At 32.7% G+C, this 20,780-nt stretch overlaps 1 long non-coding RNA gene across 1 annotated transcript; it reads right to left on the reverse strand.

Moving 5' to 3' along the window:
* Nucleotides 1-6,753: 6,753 nt before the first annotated feature.
* On the reverse strand, nt 6,754-19,772 carry LOC111035627. Its single transcript, XR_002604662.1, has 3 exons — nt 19,529-19,772; nt 7,384-7,554; nt 6,754-7,305 (listed from the first exon to the last, which is right to left on the reverse strand). It is a non-coding gene; the product is annotated as an uncharacterized LOC111035627 (long non-coding RNA).
* Nucleotides 19,773-20,780: the final 1,008 nt, after the last annotated feature.

The following is a 20,780-nucleotide window of genomic DNA, read 5'->3' on the forward strand; positions in this document are numbered from 1 at the left end:
ATCATGTTTTTGTATGCCTGCATACCTTTGTGTTTTGTGTTTGAATGCTTAAGGGTGGAGTAACCTCCTTAGAGTAGACCGTACATTATACGGCTTCTTCATTCCCCTTCATATACCACTGTATGCAGGGTATAAACCCCTATATGGCTATATAAAAAGTTGGATATCATGGTATATCACATAGAAATGTACAACAGCACTCTGCTGTACAGTAGGTTACAAGTGGGTCACTGTAATGGATCGCGTGTTAAATTGAAATTCAATGATAAAATATCATTGTATACGAAAAACGATTCTAAGCGGGAACGGTCTGTCAGCCAGTCAGCTTATATTATATTAATATTTTAAATTACATCACAATAATTTAGATCGTTATTCTCCGTATAAATATTAAATTTTGAACAAATTTAAACTTAAAATAGCAACAAACAAAAGACTTTATTTATTTATTTTTTTTAGATTTTTTGGTGTTAGTATGAGATACCTCGCTTTAAATTTTCATTCCTTAGTTACAACTAGGGCTCGGAAGTTGATGTATTTTGAATTTTTTTTTGGGAACTTTTTAGACGATGCTCTCCTGGCCACAAATGTGTTTCATTAGCATCTGAAGCTGAACAACTAATTTTTATTTTGCAGTTTTTTTTCATTTTTTTGTGTTTATTACTTTTTAAGTCATATTTTGACATTTTTAGGTCATTTCCCTACATTTTTAGTAATTTTTACTGATTTCACACTAATTCACTTCTTATCGTTTCTTGCCTATGCAGATAACTTAAAACTTGGAAATTATCACGGACGGACTAAGATTAGTACCTATCCGATTTTATCTCACTGATTACGTTTGTCGTTGTCGTGTTGTAGTGAATATTATTATACCTACATTTTATTATTTTTTCGTAATATTTTCGAAATGCCGAAAATTTAAACGTCGGTTAGTGCTCGTCTGCGTGCATATAAATATTTATTAACAGATAATCGTCGTTCATTTACTTTTGATTACATCAAAAATGCTCTAATTATACAATGCAATGATTTTTAAGTAATTTGTAATGTTTGATAAATGTACAAAACGAATATTTTTTATTTTTTATTTAATTTTTAAGGACATTATTTGTCATTTGTATATTACAGCTTGAGCAATTTGTAAGCTTTGATAAATGTATATAGAATTTTATATTAAAATAGAGTAAAATATTTTAAAAAATGTTTTTTTATAAATTTAAAACAAATATTTGTAATTTTTTTTAGGTCAATTTTTAAGAACATTTTTTGATGTTTTTAAGGTCATCAACTTCCGAGCCCTAGTTATAACAATTGTTTAGCTGTTATTTTAACAACTTATGCGGAACGTATTAAATTTTCAAGTACCTATTTAATGTGAACAATTTCGTATAACTTATTATATATTATTATTTCCAACGATAGTTTAGACATAATTCAATGGCCAGTGTTTGCTGTATTTTCTTGGGTTAGGGTATCTCGTATAGTGGAGGCTTAATTAAGATTCCTATCATAAATTTGGAATGCTGATCTCGTGAGATGTATATAATAACATTTTAGAGTTTTACAGCAATCTTCATGCAAAATAACATTTTCAACGTAGTTTTGATTACGTCTTACGCGTATTATACTTTCATAGAATACTGAAAGAAATTTTAAAGGTTCTTGACTTTTTGGCAGCCTCTTCAGCCTCCCCCATCTGGCTACGTCACTGTCATACAGGGAATATGCATAAATAATTATAAAAATCCCCAATAAACGTTACAATCATTAATACAGTCATATTTCTAACACAAACTTGAGGCATTTCAGGCATTCACTAGGAAATGCATATAGTTGTCTCCTGGATCATCATCATCATCATCATCATCATTGCCATTTGCGCCGATAAGTGGTAACATAATATGTAATATACAAAAGAAGTATTATTTTACAATGAGGATGTACCGCGACGAGACTACAACAATGCATGTTTTACTGATATTATACAAATCCCATCAGACCTTGGACGAAATCCAAAACGCAGCAGTGTTGCTTCAGAATCTCGGTTTTGTATTATGCTATATACGTGGGGATATGATTCACGTCTCGGGTATAGTAATAATATTCGAGAAAGACCGCTCGCACAACAGTAGTTATATTTTATACACATATAGGTGCCTATACTAATGATCCAAGACATTTATTGCGGGACCTAAGGCCGTTCGTGTTCCGAGTAATTTGATCTACAGCTACCGCACGGCCGCTATTATATATTGTAGGTACTGTATATACCGCGGTATAGGTGTTCGTTTGAAGTGCGCGCGAGAACATCAATTCTTCGTGGTTCACGTAGTTTGCTGGAGCCCTGCTGCAGATGACGCCATTGTAGTGTAGGTTATACGACCTATCCGTCCGACGTGATGGGACTCGCGGTGGTTGGCGGTGCGTTTAAAATTATATAATAATAATATGATATTATTCCGAGGCCCCGGGCTCGCGACGATCAATTATATGATATATTTATATCATTATTATCATCCTGCAACGCATATAAACGCCGTATTCGCTGCCCGGTATTAACCGAAATATGGGTCGTGGTATACTGCAGTAGACGCGCCTGCGGCTGCAACCACCTGCAATATGCACAATAAAGATTTTAAAGATTCGCGCTGCCGCCGCCTGCACTATATTATGCGAGAAAGTATATTACACTGAAATCGACCTTTTCACGAAAAGTAGACTATTTCCATCTAAAATGAATATCATTTTGTTTACACTTTGTAAAAAAATTCATTTGGAGTGGACTGCACGTTTTTCATTTAATTAATAAACACTCAAACAGAACACCATGCAACTTTTTTTCACTATTTGGCTATCCACTTATATTAATAATGTTATTGTATATGCAACGTATGTTTATTTATTGTTGACGTTTCGATTTCGTCCTACAACTCTTACAAAACCAGCTTTAGAAATTCTGACTAGGCAGCTTGCATATACACTAACATTTAAAATAAATGCATTATTACATATTTTGTATAATGAATAGTGTATATATACGTGTAAAATGTATCCATAAGTGGGATAGAAAGTGAAAACATGTATAAATAATATTTGTATCTTAACCACAGATTTTAATGATGATAAATTTAAAAATGTGTTTCATAAAAAAGCTCAAAGCACATTATTCTAAATATATTGGAAAAACGCAATGTTTACACTTAGTGGATAATGATATTATATAATATAATAACAATATTTTAAAAATAAAATGTATTATTAATTAAATATCATTCATAAATTGTAATTAAATTGTTTGTATACAAAATAATTGTGTGGTAGTAAAATGATAATGTATTAGTCTGCAGCACATGAAAATTACCATACAGGATTTCCTACGAGACTACTCTCGTAAGATAATCATATTGTGTCAACAACACTGTTTAAAACAAATAATAATTAATTGTCTTACACGACGCGGATGGCCTACGGCCAAATCGTGAATAAAGTAGGTACACACCGTCAAAGTCGAGAATTGAATCCACTAAAAAAAGTCAACAGTCAACACGATGAACTCTTTTCAAATGTTTGACTATAGAAACGGGGTTTGCATACCTCGAAACTATATAGGTGCGACTTCTCTCGTGAAAGGGTCGATTTCTCCGCCAAGTGGAATAATAATTATATATTATATTTCATAAATCCGTAAATCTCGTCGAGACATCCTATTTTCGAAATTAGACGCACGCACGTGTACCGCTACATATGTATATAACCGTACATGCATGCATGTATGGTATATGGTTGTATATACATGGTATATGGTATACATGTTATACGCTCGTTGTTCGGAACGAGTAAAAGAGAAATAATAATATAATAGTATAATGATACGTATACGCGTTTCTATTGTTGCGCCTATATACCTATATATACCTGCACATAGGTAATATGTAACCGACTAACCTACGGCGGCCTGCGCATCTTTTCCGCACAATTCTCGCTCCTAATCCTTCTTTTCGGGCCGCCCGCGCTCGTGTGAGCCGAAAGCCGAAAGCCATGTAATTTAAGCTACTAAATCACTACTTATATATTATTTGGTATATAGTTATATGATGGGTACGCATCATCCTTAGCGGTCGGTCACGAAACTGACCTCTGCCGCGCTCGTCGCGTTTCCATATTAGAATTATTATTAAGAGACGGAATGTACACGACTGATGCAGTACTGCTGCAATTGTCTCACGGACCTTTCGTCCCGAGACGGACAAAGCCGCACCACCGCACCATATAATGTATAATAATATTATTACTATGCCTCCGCCGCCGCCGCCGCGTAGATAGGTACACTTCTGGGTGGTACTTAATAACGCATTACACGATGGAGAATATTCTCGACATTTCGTTATGCGTTATTCAATCTTGAGTATAATAATAATATTGTACACATATTATACGGGTGGAAATTAAAACCGAAAGAAGGAAAATAGAACCGTGTATATCCCCGTCGGGGTGTGTGCGAGGGGGGACGATGACCGCGGCGGTTGGTAATGTATACAGTGTCTTATAGGCACAAAAAGTACCTATGTTGTATAGTATACTTGTGACTTTCAATCGGGTTCTTTTACGCAAACGATAAGTTTCGAAAAAACTTTTAAGGGTGTACCTCAAGTTAAATCTTTTGAAGGTAATTACAGATCAATTCTAATTTCTTCGAAGAATATCGAATTCCGAGAGAATAGCTAATTATTTCATATTTTAATGAGCTGAATAATGGATCCATCATAAGCAAGCGGGGTACCTTCTGTGACTCTCATCTAAACCTTACAATGTTAATAGGAACATATCACTATATTTATATAGTCTGTAATTGGAAATTAAATTTTCGTAAATACCTTACTTATCATAAAATATTCTGCTTGAGATTGTTGAATTAAAAATGTTTGCTGTTAATCAAAAAAGTAAAAACAAAAAATGATTTGTTGAAAACCAGTAAGTATATAATATATATTATATTGCTTTAATGACTTAAAATTATATAAATATACATATTTCCAAAAACGTTAATACTCTGCTTCTCTGCGACAAAATGAATGTTTATTCTCAAAAGGAACACTTTTTATAAGGTATAATATTATATACTATAGAGTATATATAGGACCATATAAGAATATTATACTATAGGGACCACGAAACTGTTAAAAATCAAAAAGTAATAGAAACTTCTGCTGCTGCAGCGAGGAGACATGAAAAATACTAGAAAATTAATGGACGTTGAGTTGAAAGAGTGAAAAAAACATAGCATATATATATATTCGTGTGTGGTGTAGAATATCAGTACAAAAAGAACCAAAAATGGTAGATTCTACTGCAGCTGAAGGATATAGAACAGCTGTACTGCAGTGAACGTCTGCTGCAGCGAAGGTTGTTTAAAACCATATGATTTCGTATATTATACCATGCATACTACAGGTACGCGGCTACAGTACGTACAATAATATTATGGTAAACGCATATGTTGATTCCGTGCATTTATGCTAATTATACAGTTTTTGTTTACAAACATTCACGACGTAAATAAAAGCACGTTAAGGAAGGCTGCATTATACATCACAATTATATCATAATATATATGTACATCGAAACCTCTAAATACCGGACACTGTCGGTCGCTGATATTTTGGTTCACTATTCGAACATGTCTGCTTTCAGTGTGCGTAGTTTTTTCCAAAACAAAATACACCCGCTATCTGAGGGTACATGCTATTTTGAGGTGATGTTTGTTAGGGTGGTTATAATATATATGTAACCGGCAATATGAATAATTCAGGTATTTTGAAAAATGCCTAGGCATTATGTATACTGCTGACCCATTTTAGGTAATGTAAATAAAACATATGATTTTAAATATTATTTTATATATAACCTAGGTGTTGTATGAAATACCTAGGCGTTATGTAAAATACCAATTTTTTTTAGGCAAAGTAAAAAACAATTTATCATATGTTATAATATTATATTAAGATTTTTATAATTATAATATATTATTACTCATATTACAAAATCTAATTTTTATATACTATTATATTTTTATACATAGGTATTGCTATATTATTAATATTATTGTTATATTGAGTACTATTATTTATACATTTTACTTACTACTATCTACTTTTTACTAAATGTTGTGGAAAAATGGCATTTTGAAGTGCAAAAAAACATTATTTTTAAGGCATTTTTATTTTGATACTTGATCATACAACACACATTTTAAAAATCATTGGCTAGTTCCTGTCGACTGTTCCTTTGCGACTGCTCTTAACGCCACTTTTGTGCCTGTTGGAACATTGTAAATTTGTAGTAGCTTTTTTTGAGATACAGTGAACTGACTTCTGGCGTATCTCTGCTTCAGAACTTTCAATCTTCATTGCACCAAATCGTGCACACGCGGACACGGTGCGTGCATTCACGATAAACTATAACTTGTACCCAATTTGTTTATTTTTATCATATTTCCTACTCCACCTTGGGCATTGTACATAATACCTAGGCAAAGCTTGTATTATGTCTATTTCCGAGTGATTTTTGGCATTTTATATAATTCCTAGGTATTTTGTAAAATACCCGATTCTCCATATTGCCGGTAACATATATATATGTTTCTTATAATATAACACGTGAAACACTAAACACATCATATAATGTATAAGTTTTGTTATTTTGTATACTCTGTAAAATAAAATGTTTATAAGTGCCATGTGGCTCGAAACAACTTATAATATAGTACAAAGACACAAAACGGTATAACACGAGAATAAGTTTTAGTCGTGATATGAATATATTATGATGGCCATATATACATGACGAGTGCAGTCGGTTATTCGGATCAAAACGTAACGGTTAAATAGCTGGGAATGTCAACGACTGCAGCGATTTATTACGTACATTTTGTTAATGGAGACGATGAGCGAGTAAAAAGGAAAAAGTAAAAAAACATCTTTTCAGGAAACGATAAAAAAAAGTCTCATTATATTTTTATTGAGTTAAGTTAAGGGTTTTTTCATTCATAGCTAGTTAAAACGACGTCGTACCCGCATGGTGTGTTATTGTCTCCATCTTACTAACGCATGTCACATACGTATATAACATACCAAATTTTACTTTCAGAATAATCCAATTCATAAACTGTTATTTTAATATCACTGAAGTTGTTCTCTTCAACAAGTCACCAATCGTGTCCCCCTAGTATGGCAGTCCCTGCAGCACTTCATTTAATTGTGAAATGCTCATAACTCGCTTCGAATTTAAAATATACATAGGTCCCTAGATAATCATACTTTTAAATAACATAATGATTTGTCGATTTACTCTATAATACTGAAAAAATAAAAAAATGGGTACCTATACCAATAAATTATGTTGAACGAAATTGTTGGTATGTTACGCGTTTGTAAGACGAAGACAACATGGCACGTGGGTACACTTAATAAGGATGTTGAAGTCTGCCATTTATATTAGGAGGCAAAAATGCAGATAACTTCTAGTTATACGTTGTACGACGATCATCCACGCCTGAAAAAATCAAATCAAATAATTTCAACGATCAATAACTTTATAGAAAAAACAATCCTACCATGTAAAATATTAGGATTTTAATAAACAGTAGATTCTCGTTATGTGGAACCTCTAGGGGAACACTAAACAGAAAAAAGTTCGAAGTATCGAAAATAAATACTGAACATTATTTTCGATACTTCGAACTTTTTTCTGTTTAGTGTTCCCCAGAGGTTCCACATAACGAGAATCTACTGTTTATTAAAATCCTAATATTTTACAAGGTAGGATTGTTTTTTCTATAAAGTTATTGATCGTTGAAATTATTTGATTTGATTTTTTCAGGCGTGGATGATCGTCGTACAACGTATAACTAGAAGTTATCTGCATTTTTGCCTCCTAATATAAATGGCAGACTTCAACATCCTTATTAAGTGTACCCACGTGCCATGTTGTCTTCGTCTTACAAACGCGTAACATACCAACAATTTCGTTCAACATAATTTATTGGTATAGGTACCCATTTTTTTATTTTTTCAGTATTATAGAGTAAATCGACAAATCATTATGTTATTTAAAAGTATGATTATCTAGGGACCTATGTATATTTTAAATTCGAAGCGAGTTATGAGCATTTCACAATTAAATGAAGTGCTGCAGGGACTGCCATACTAGGGGGACACGATTGGTGACTTGTTGAAGAGAACAACATTCTTTAGGTTGCAATGAACCTTGATTGTTGAATTAACATAAAATATAACGTTAAACAAAAACATTTCAAAGGAATCAACATCAGGTATTTGTGATGTATATGCGTATGTATAGACTTACAATTTCCATAAAAACAGAGCTGTAAAATCTGACTACAAACAACCTGCAGCCCAATACACTTTTCACAAATATTTAAAAAAATTAATTGAGTAAGAGTTTTCATGTTAGGCAAGTTCAAACGCATATTGGGTCCAACACCCTTAAGATAAAAAACGATATGGCAGTCGGACAAGACTACGTAAAATTATGTTATTTCAATGAAATATGGCCAAAATTGACTTGTTTCTTTCTGCCCGCACACCGACAAAATTGTGTATCATTATTACCTTTTTCGCGTTACTTGTAAAACCACAAACGTTAAACCACGCGACCGGTCGTATATTATCGACGTTACCGAATCTCCGTATAACACGTGCCCGTCTCGTGCCGAAACATACACAATAATATATACGTGTGTGCGGTGTTTCAAAACGATCGGCATAAGATACGACCCTCAAACGGATCGGTCGATGGCCGACTACTGTCCAGATATACATATACATATAGTCGTATAGGTATTGTGTGCGTATATACATGTATATGTATATATATATATATATATATATAATACCAATGATGCTGGACGGCCCTTTGATGAGTGCCGAATATTTGTTCACGTCCCATTGCCCTCGGGCCCTTCTCAACACCCCCACCGCCCCCGCCACCGCCAACGCCGCAGACACGCGTATTTATATGACGTATATATAGGTACGCAGGAGGAAAATGTATTATTTTAATAAAAAGATAATATATATACGCGGCAAGTGTGCCGGGCACGTGTTTTCTTTCATTCCGATTGTCGCCCCCAGCAGGACGTATGTAGTATACATATATGCGTTTTTTTCCAGCTGGTACATGTGCGTGTGCATTATATATATATAATAAAAATAATAATGATAATAGAATATAATATAATATATGATGTGATATATTGCGCAAAGATATATTACATTACAAACGAAATTCCTCAGTTAAAGGTGCGCGTGCTCTTCGTGGACGGTGAACGGCTGACACGCGTATAGGTACCTACGACGTCCTACGTTGTTTTCGTCGTTTTCGAATAGGATGACGAGGTGTATATACACGCGTATTATAGCTATATTCCAAACGCGACATATCAAAAAGATTCGATGGCGATATCATCAGAGTATTATTTTGGAACCAGAAATTTGTTCCAAGACAATTGCTCAAGACTTGGTTGTGTCACATATTATAATATAATTTATCGTATGAAATGAAAAAAATAAGGAAAAAGGTACGTATAATATGACTAATAATCGAAATGAATCAGACATTAGTAAAGAAGCATAGTACAATAATGATAATATTTATTATTTAGGCATGGTCGATTGTAGAGGACCACACCCGCATATTTTTTCCCGGTCTTACAAAAGCACAACACAACACATTTTGAATTCAACAGAACCAATTTTGTGTTGTTGAGATAGATTTAAAGTGAATTGACAAAACTCAAAGGTAATAAGGATAATGATTTTTCACTTAATTTTTATAATAGGTAAATAATTCACACTAACATTAAACTAATATTAACAACACAAAACGGTTCAGCTGAACGCACATTATGTATGTTATACGCACTTGTGTGACAATACTGTGCAGTCTGACGCCTGGCGAGACGTAGAATCGACCGAAATCGCCCAAAAACACTTGTCGAAAACACATCTACGAAATATATAATAACAAAATATGTGATTTGTTTCAATGCGTTTTTAACAGACATTTGAAAACCCGTAGCGTGGCTCAGAAAGTGCTAAATTCCTATAGATAATTAGGGAACAAATTATATATTTATTTATGAATTTATTTAATATAATGTTTGATCATTTTGAAATATGTTCAGAATGAACATTTTTTCTATATATTATCTAGGAAACCGTGTTCCAAAAAATACTTTTAAAAGCTATTTAATTTTGGTATTTTAAACCATTGCTCATTGTATGGTTATGAAAAATGAGAACGACGTCTACAATTATTTTCTAATGCACTTTCTGCATGCACGCTTTTCTAACTGAAAACTGTAATACTTTAAGAATTCTACGGAACTTCAAAATATTATTGAAGAAACTGTTTTATTAGGAAGTAGGCTGTATTTAATTTTAATCTGTATTGCATTTATAGATTTACTTTAGAATTATTTAAAATTATATCAAGAGCAATAACTATGACAACACGTGATGCTGCACGGAGAGTACCGTTGTCGGTTGGAAAAATATTACACGAGTAATATCGAGTAATATATGTATAAAAAAAACATTGGCGATCCACTGAAATCAAAAGAGAGAATAATAAAACTATAAAAACATAAAGAAAACGAAACAATAATGTATTCAATATTGCTGATATACCTATATTCTGGTTTTGAAACTCGCACAGCATTGATCATTGGGCTTATGCGTACGCATATTTATGGACATGGACTAGAAGAGAAAGTATTTCCACCAAGTTCAGACGGTTTAGATCCAATTGATGTTATACTCTCGGCTCTCGCAATTGAAAACATAATTATTCAGATTCTTGGCAGTTAGCACTGTTCGCAGCACACGCTTATTATAGTTACCTACCAATAACACATTATTATAATGGTTCACTAAACATATTAAAAAGTATAAATTTATAAATTTATCAACTTAGTTATAACATTTTTATTTAAAAATTGAAAATATTATACACAGAGCGGATTGACACATGAAATCTTAACAGTGCGTAACAACGTATAATACTATTATCTATTATATATATAAGTGTTGTTTACGTCTTATAAAAGAGTTAATTGATACATTACCAAATTGTAAGGTCGGTAGGTAGGTAAGAATATTAACAAGAGTTAACTTGGGTTTTAATGATATTTAAATTTTAAATCAATTAAAAAAAACAAAGCGGTAAATAATTACTCCGATATTAAAGCCAACATCACAAAATTGGTGCCTCTAATCACAAATTTACCATGTTATACCTTAAAAAAAAGACGGAGACAACTCATACGGGTACAGAGTGTTTTAATGTCCACTTAAATTATAGATGCATAGTACAGAATTACTCGAATCAATTGTTTATGAAAATGATTAAGTTCAAAAAGTATTCATACGTAAACCAAATCTTTGAATTGTCGTGTACTTGAACTATCATACGAATTTGACTCATTTCAAAAGTAAACGATGCATCATAATAATATAGCCAGTCAGACAAATAACATTTTTTTTTTATAAGAAATTTTCTAAAATATTGTAACATTTCATAAAAAAATTCGATTCAATTCTAATATCAAAGTTCACTTTTTTATAATATTATTCTATTTCAAAAAAAAAATTTTACTTTAGTTGCATTATTATTAGAAATCGCGACGAGAAACTAAACGGTCGTCATATAATATAATTTCTCGTTTTCGTACGAAATAGCCATCTCGTTTCTCGACAAATAAGTGATTATGATGATAATTTTTTAATAAAACGTTATTATTTATTACGATCCACGCGCGTGGTTAAAGTAAAACAACGACGGCGATATAGTGTCATGGTGCGATAGTCACACACGACACATTATAATATTATTGAAGACGACGAATGTATTAATATGTATAGTATTATTGAAGATAATCGCCGTTCGGTGACCGGAATCGACAAAATCCAAATAAGCTACATTATAGCATCAGTCGGACCGGGAGGACGTGTGCCGCCGAGAGAAGCGGTGCCGGCGACGGCAAACGGTCGTCGCGGAAACGGAAACGGTCTGACGGTGGCGTGCGCCTAGAATATTTAATTGGGCCGAAACTTCCGAATTCGATCGCACACGACATTCGGAAACTCAGCGGGTCCGGCGGCGCGACATCCGGCAGTGTACGTCGTCGTAGGTACACGATCGCGGTATCGACCGAAAATAAAACGACGATGACGACGACGACGACGACGACGATGAAGACGACGACGGTCGGTAAACGCGTGGCAGCGGATGGTATTATTGTGCGATATTATAATACGCGAGACGATGTTATTATTATTGTGTTTTTCTGGTTTCAAAGGTATAAAACCGTATTTTCGGGGGACACGGTGAATCTGCCGGGTGTCAGGTAAAGACACGGTCGTCGTTTCGGCGACTATATAGGTATAGTATAATACATATACACGTTGTTTACGATATATAACCGTATTTATTATATATAATATAATGTAGGTAACGTGTGTAAGATTGACGGCGTGATCGGCGGCGGAGGAGGATCGTGGAAACAGCAGCCCTGCAGCAGCCCGTCGGCCCGTCAGAAACAGCAGCGGCCACGGACAGAACCAAGCAAAGCAGCTGTTGCGTGCACCTGGTGCCCAGGACGATGACGACTACGACGACGACGACGAAGACCTCGCGGGCCTTAACACACACACACACACAGCCACAGACACGTTTGGATGAGGAGACGGCAGCTGGTCGGACGGTGAACATTAATATAATATATATATATATACATAAACGCATGCACACGAACCCGAGGAAGACAGTCGCGGGGCACAGACACACACACACTAACATACGAATAAAAGGTACCTTTTTTTCACCCTCCACCCGCCCCCGCTAACCCGATCGCGCCGCACCCCGACCGACCGGTGTAATAATATAATATACGAGTTATATAACATGGCAAAACGCGTGTGTGTGTGCGTGTATAATGTGTAGGTCTTACCGTGATTTTCCCGCCAAAAAACCTCACCATATAATATTGACCTCGCCGGGCCATCGGCACCCGCACACCACCTGCACACGCGACCTTATACACCAAGATTCCCGCCAAAATACACCTGCTGCTGCTGACAGTTCTCTCTCTCTCTCTATCTCTCTCTCTCTCTCTCTCTCTGTTTATTATAGGTACCTACCTACCTATACCTTTATTATCACCTGCTTTTTTATTTTATATATGTATATATGTTTTTTCCTCACTGCCTGTGCTCGCGAACGTCTATCGTTTCTCGACGTCCTCGTTGTATACCTATATATATATATAAATATATATTATATTATATTATAATAATGTAGAATATATTTGTGTGTGTGTGTGTAAAAATCGGTTCTCCTATACACTGCAACAGCTGTTCCGGCGACGGTGGAGTATACAATGAAATAATAATAAAGCCCTGTTGCTCGGCCAACATAAATAGGTATACCTGATGTAGGTTTTATAACATTATGTGCAGTAGAAAATTTTACCTAAAGTGCAGTTTTTTTTATGCATTGCATGTACGCCAAAAAATGTATTATGTGCCAGACGACCGCGTCTAGATACATAATAATATATAGGTATATGTATATAACCAGCCCTCGTGACAAGCCTATACGAAGACGTACACTACCTACTTTACCCAACCTTAAAATATATGTGAGACCATTACGTATTGTATAATAATATATTATATATAAGACGCGCCCTGCAGACGTCGACCGTATTACGCAACATCATCGGGTGCAACGAGGTCCAGACGTACGCCGGGGTGTGCCGCGCTGAAGGTCAGACGACCCCCATGGGGAAGGACGTCGTCATAGTAAATAATAATAATAATAAAGGCTCAGATTTATGAACATAATACATAACTATGATGCGAGATCACGTATATTTTTCGAAATCAGGATTGGCCGATTTTGACACGCTTTTCAAGATACCCTCAAACGTGTATAATACGCTAAATGTTTTTTTTCAGGCAGTCATATGTTTTCCGTAATGGCTTATTCAAATGTATTGAATTGATATAAAAGGCTTCATAAAATGTATAACGCATTGAAAAAACTGACATACATAACACAATTCTGCATTCACCTTAATTTTTTTTCTTTATTAATAGGTGTATTCTTACATAGGTACGGATTTTTGGAATCATTGAGTAAGTAGTAACTCATGCACGTCTTCCATGTTTTCAAATTAAATAAATTGATATCATCGCAGGACCCTTAAGTGCAGGTATATAAATAATCTAAGTATTTTAAATTATGTGTCTATTGTGTCTTTATCTATATTTAAAAAAAATTAAAAATCTGAATTTGAATGAATTTTGTATATTAAAAAATAAAAAAGGGGTGAGCATGCTTGGAGGATTATTCTGTGTATAGTTACAATAATTCGATTTTTGAAACCTCACTTTAGTAGTTCAGCTTGAGTTCAAAAAATTTGTTCGAATTTTCCTTCATTTGCTGTAAAATTAAAATAGAGTTGGAAAACGCCGAAAAATGTAGACCAAGTAAAGTCGAACTTCGACAGTCAGGTAATGTTGAGGAACTAAAAAAAAATGATATGATCATAATTCATAAGTATAAGTTCTGGGCAGAAATAGCATTAAGAGGGTTGTTTTCATGTTCAATGCAGTGGTGTCTGGTCTATACTGTACTCGCAGTATTATCCTCAAATCCCACAATCTCTGATTTAAAACCCTCTAACATATTTTATAAATTATATATTCAATAATAATAGGTGCTACATTTTTCTATCTTTAAAATACATTATGCAATATACAATCACACTTATTATATATATGTATAATGTATATAATTGTAAATATCAATTAGAACTTTTTATTTTTTTTCTATAATCTATATGAAATAGAACAGTTAATTAAAAACTATTTTTGGTGATTATAAATATTTATAAACCGTTTATCTTGCAATAGTCGTAGTGACGTAGATTCTACGTAACATAAATAACATAATATTATGCAATATACACTGTAGATTCAAAATCATAAGAAAATATCTATAAAGTAAGTACTATTATGTAGAGTCAGACTTTCGAAGCCATTATGACGTATAAATAAAATAAATATTATATATTTCTGAAGAATAAATATTTCATGTATTTATTTGTATCTCTTAATCTTAAGGCGTTCGTCTGCTCGTTTAAACGCCAGTGAACCGTAAATTATACCTATCCAATAATGTTCAATAATCAATTCGCCATCGTAAAAATATTATTATAAAATTACAACTGTCTCAAAAAACCCTCTACGGTGGGCGGGTTAAATCCTCGATCGTTTATCTCTTTCTCTCTCTCTTCCTCTCTTTCTTATTCTCCGTCTCGCCACCGATGGGCGCGGAACATAATATAATATGTACTCTTTGATTTCGATTCCCTATAACGTGCATTATATATAATATACTACCTACATATGCCACGTGTCTGCCGACGGTGGATATCGTGTATATACGAGTATATAAATACATCTATAGATGTAGTGTGGGTTATTTTTTTTATTATCATTTTTTCTACTCCGCTCAAATACCCTTTAATGGACAGTCGTCGTCGTCATCGTCTGAAACACTATAATATTATATTATATTATACCGTACGGCGTCTAGACATGCTGTTATTCGTTTATATATTGTACACTTATTGTTATTATCGTCACTGCGTTTTGTGGGATGGTATCGCTTTAAATGTTACCCGGGTGTCACTCCGAAGCTATATCGTGCGCGTACCTACCTATATTATTACAGCTAATATACTGCACAGACGACGCCGGGGCGACGTCGTGTCCAGTAGTTATCGTTTACCCAAAAACATTTCTTAATTTTCTTGTAAATATATATATACATTATATTGTAAGACTAGGAATTTCGTTTTAAATCGTACACGATACGTTACTAATGGTTTTTTATACTCCAGGGGACGATTTCATATCTTCGATTTTCGACCTACCGATGTATGTATGACGTGTGTCCTGTGTGGTATGTACATATTGTTTCGTCATGTTGTGACGCCGCACGCGTATGTATATAATGCTGAAACGTCTCGGAAATCGTGAATCACTTTTATACTGCCGATAAATATATAGGGTTTTCCGTATTATTCATTATTCAACAATTAGAATTTGTGACACGGTCACATACTTATAACGCTACTGTTATTGCCTTTTGACATTTTTGTTGTACATTGATAAGCAGGCAGCTATATTATTTTTAACGGTACATAACTCCGATAATTGAAAATAAAATAATTAACGTTACGTTTACTATTATGCACATGTACGCTGATTTAAAGAATTAACCCATTAGCCCCGCTCCCAATTTTCAATTACTCTCCACTTCAATTAGTTTCCAGTTAAATAATTTATTTTTGGCCGATTATTTGTCAACTTTAAGCATTGTCAGTAGATTTCCCTGAATTAAAAAATGAAACAAGTTAAAAGCTTTACTTTAATTTTGTTTAAAAATTATAAGGAAACAAACTACTAAAGCACTTACTCTATAATACAAATTTCAAATCCTAAATCCTCTTATGCGTCATAAATTATGACTCATAATATACCTAAATCGTAATAAATTACTATACAATATTATTTACTAAAAAAATGTATAAATCATTAATCAATAAATGAGTTTGAGTAGGTTAATTTTATATTGATGCAAACAAAAATCTACATGAAATATTATATCAAACCATAGAAAAATATCGGTAGGATTAGATAATAATAAATAACAGCATATAAAATTAAATTCTAACATAATAATATATATTTTAATATTTATCAATTTATCATTAATATATTATTAACTTATTCACTTATAGGAATTATTAAAACGAACATCATGCAATTAAAAATACAACTATTTTCATTCATTTTTCAAATGAATATCAGAAATATTTATGTAATTTTATTTTTTAATTTCTAAATTTCTGAATTTTTTTAATACACGGTTGATATAGGTATTAATTAAGAATACAATTATGTAAATATAGTGTAATGTTAATTTTTATATGGTTTTAAATGATCGTATTTTTCTATTTATTATGTTAGTACTCATGAGTATTATAAATTATAATTATATAGGTTTAATAGTCACTTCATTCTGGACTCATTATTTATTATGGGTTTGTTTATACTTTATTTTATCTATAATGATTAGTACATATTCAGCTATCGGTCACCTACCTATCATTTTATTTTTAACAAGAAAAACATTTTTTAATTAAATTTTTGCAAAATGGCAAAACTTAATAGCAAACATTTTATAAGATTGAGATGAACCTAATCTTAATAGTTGGTAGCTTTATTAAATTTAACTTTTGATGAATGATAACCTTTGTAAATGCGCTATACTAATTTTATTTGTATGCATGTAGGTACCGTACCTATACAGATGTATTTCAGTATATGTGTAATAATTGTTAAAACATTAACAAATTATTGATATAAAAAGTAAAACAATTATTATGAAGTATTAACATTCAACTCAAATCTAAAATTATAATAATAAAAACAGAACATTCAGAATATATAAATATTTAAAATACTCGAAATCTCGATAAATCCGGATTCCGAGGGAATAAAAAAAAAGAATGAATTTCAGCTGTCCTGCAGCTGAAATGAACAGCATAGTTATTATGTTGTAGAGAAAATGAATTTTCAAGGTGATTATTGACATATGTTGACTTAGGTATCTAGTTTCTAACTAAAATATTCTGTATTCATGATTTATTAAATTTAATTTGTAATCTACTCCAAAGACGATATTTTATTTAAATATAATATTTCTGTTTGATCACTGTGTAATTATACAACGAAACAATGAAGTACAATGTACTATAACTGTAATAATAATATTTAAAATAAATTATTACTAAATATATTATTATCATCTATCTGTATAAAATGTAGAAATCCTCTAGGTATTTCACCTAGCACACGATTCATGGACATCTTCTATTAAAAATATATTAAACAAAACACCCTTTTCTCGTGGAAAAATAAATGGAATAGTCAAACAACCTAGCTAAACAATATGAAACAATCGGTCATAATATGGAACGGAAATCCAAATATCAGAATCTCAAATAAAAAATATTTTAATGCAGCTATAATTAGGCATACCAGACAAGCAGAAGGATTTCTATTTTTGACGAATAAAAGTGAACCTCCCTGAACATCAATCGTGTGGCACAACAATCATTATATGTTAAACAAATGCAGAGAGTTCGAAGAACACAGAATTAACTTAAATAAGTCATATGATTTCTGAAAGTTTAGGTCCAGATTCAAACAATGTAAAGAATGCTTATCAGTTCTTCCAAAACACAAATACTGGATATAAACTATAAACATCGATGTAATATTTATTAATATAATTTACAGATATCGATGTTATCCTCATCGCCATTATTGTCACGTCATACAAAAAGCCAACCTTAATGTAAGTATAATGTAACTACACTCGACATTTGTTATTCTATTCTATTTCAATATGTTTAATATCGTATTAGTGTATTACTCAAAAACTTTATATTAATATCCTTAATATTTTCACTTTTTAAATGTTATATATTATAATACGTAGCGCTATAATGGGGGAAATCAACGATGCCTTATTTATGATCGAAAAAAAAATGGACAATTTTATCAGTAATTTATATCAAATTAATATATTTTATTTTTTTATGGAATTAATACATAACATGCTTTCAATTTTGATTTTAACCCTCGATAAAGACGCCTGACTGTGCACGGGCAGTAGGTCAGAACTATACGGGAACGACTACCTACCTATAAACTTCAGTCACTATATAGGATTAATATACCATAATAATATGTAGGTAGGTCAACATTTCTTTAGACTTATTTTTTATTTTGAAACCGTGTAAGTTTTTAAATACCATTTTCTATATTTTTTAAAATATCGACGCACGTTTTATAATTATTAGGTCACCATATAATCACCAGTATTCACAACAACTGCAGTATCTACGATACGATTTGCATAGAATATAGAAATGTTTAAAAAAATTGTGCTTGGCAACGGTACATAAACTAAAAATAACACTAATCGCATAAACAAGAATTTTGCAGAATAAATTTCAAGGTTAAAATCTAAAATAAATAATAATAGTAAAAAAAAAAACCAATAGGTGTACCTAAATGTATAATAATATTATGAAAACGTGTTTGAAGAGTAATTGCCTTATCATGATATAATTATCGAATCAAACAAACATTACCAATAAAAAAAAGTTGACCTAGCCAACAATAACTGCCGTGTACATAATATATAATGTATTAATGTATTATGTATACCTACGTAAATAAAGGTGCACATATAAATTACTTTTATAGAATGTTCGATTCTAGTTTGAGATTTAAGTCAAATCCCAAAAGGCGACATATATATACGAACAATATTAAATACAGTTTACGCACATACTTACCTGTGTGTACATTGGTGTACCTGCCTACGGTTGATTATTTACGGTTTTTCATTTATACGAATCACTTCAACACGATAATATACACATATTAAAATAATGTTGTCGCCTTATGGCGAAAAAACAAAGAAATCACGTTCCGGCCGTAAAACAGTTTTTGTTGGTTGGTCCTTGTAAAGGCCGCTCAAATGGAAAATAATCTCACAATGTCACATATTAGATATATGCACCTAACACCTTAGCTAATATGATTAGCTTATTCAAGTGTCGTTGTTCATAGTATAAAACTATAAAACGGTGTGCTTATAGAATCGACCTGCACCTAAATATACAGGGTAGCCTGGTCACCAACTGTGTTTCCCCGTTTGCTTGCTTGACTAATACGGACGCGCAACGGGCTACCCTGCGTAATATCACATTATTATGCGGCCCACTGCAAATATACATTCGGTTAGGTATAACCGGTATAAGTCTAGTATACCCATAGATAATAAAGATATGGATAGGCCACGCCTATGTTAAATACATTTGAGGCCGCGTTCCCGGAGGAGAAGGCAATTGAGGCTCCTTTATATTGATAGTCGATACTCAATATAGGTATACTTTATTTGGCCTCAATTGTTCCCCTCGAAGACCGCTGATAAGACCAATATGTCCTATCCATATCTTTATTATCTATGAGTATACCTAGTCTAGTAATACTTACCCAAATAAATCGAATGAAAGTGATATGCAAATTGGAATAACGTAATTCAAATTCGACGTTTTATTTTACACTCGAACGAATCTGTTTAAAACCAGTGAACTTTCCACAAGGTCCAAGGTACTTACATGAGTCTTAATATTATTATTATCATAAGCCGGCGAAACGAGATTATTATACACCTATATATTTAGACATTTAGTTATGAGTTAAAATCGTCCGACTGCAGCCCAAGTGCAATAACATTGTTATTAAATAGATCGGTGAGTATATAGTATATACAATATACATTTATTATATATTGATAATTACTTTTATTATTTATAACCATAATGACTAATGGTATACTCTGATGCTCGTGTTTCGTAAGTCATCGCAGGGTATGCATAGGATTCGATACAATAATAATAATAGTAATAATGCGTTCGATTTAACTTTCAACATGATATGTCAATATATAATATCACATATTTGAATAACCGTAACGTTTATTCAACAGTTTTTTTTCGATATAATGTACAATTGTCGAGCTGAAGTATACGTAGGTAAACG

Source organism: Myzus persicae, unplaced genomic scaffold (assembly GCF_001856785.1).
Source record: "Myzus persicae strain clone G006 unplaced genomic scaffold, MPER_G0061.0, whole genome shotgun sequence".
NCBI lineage: Eukaryota > Metazoa > Arthropoda > Insecta > Hemiptera > Aphididae > Myzus > Myzus persicae.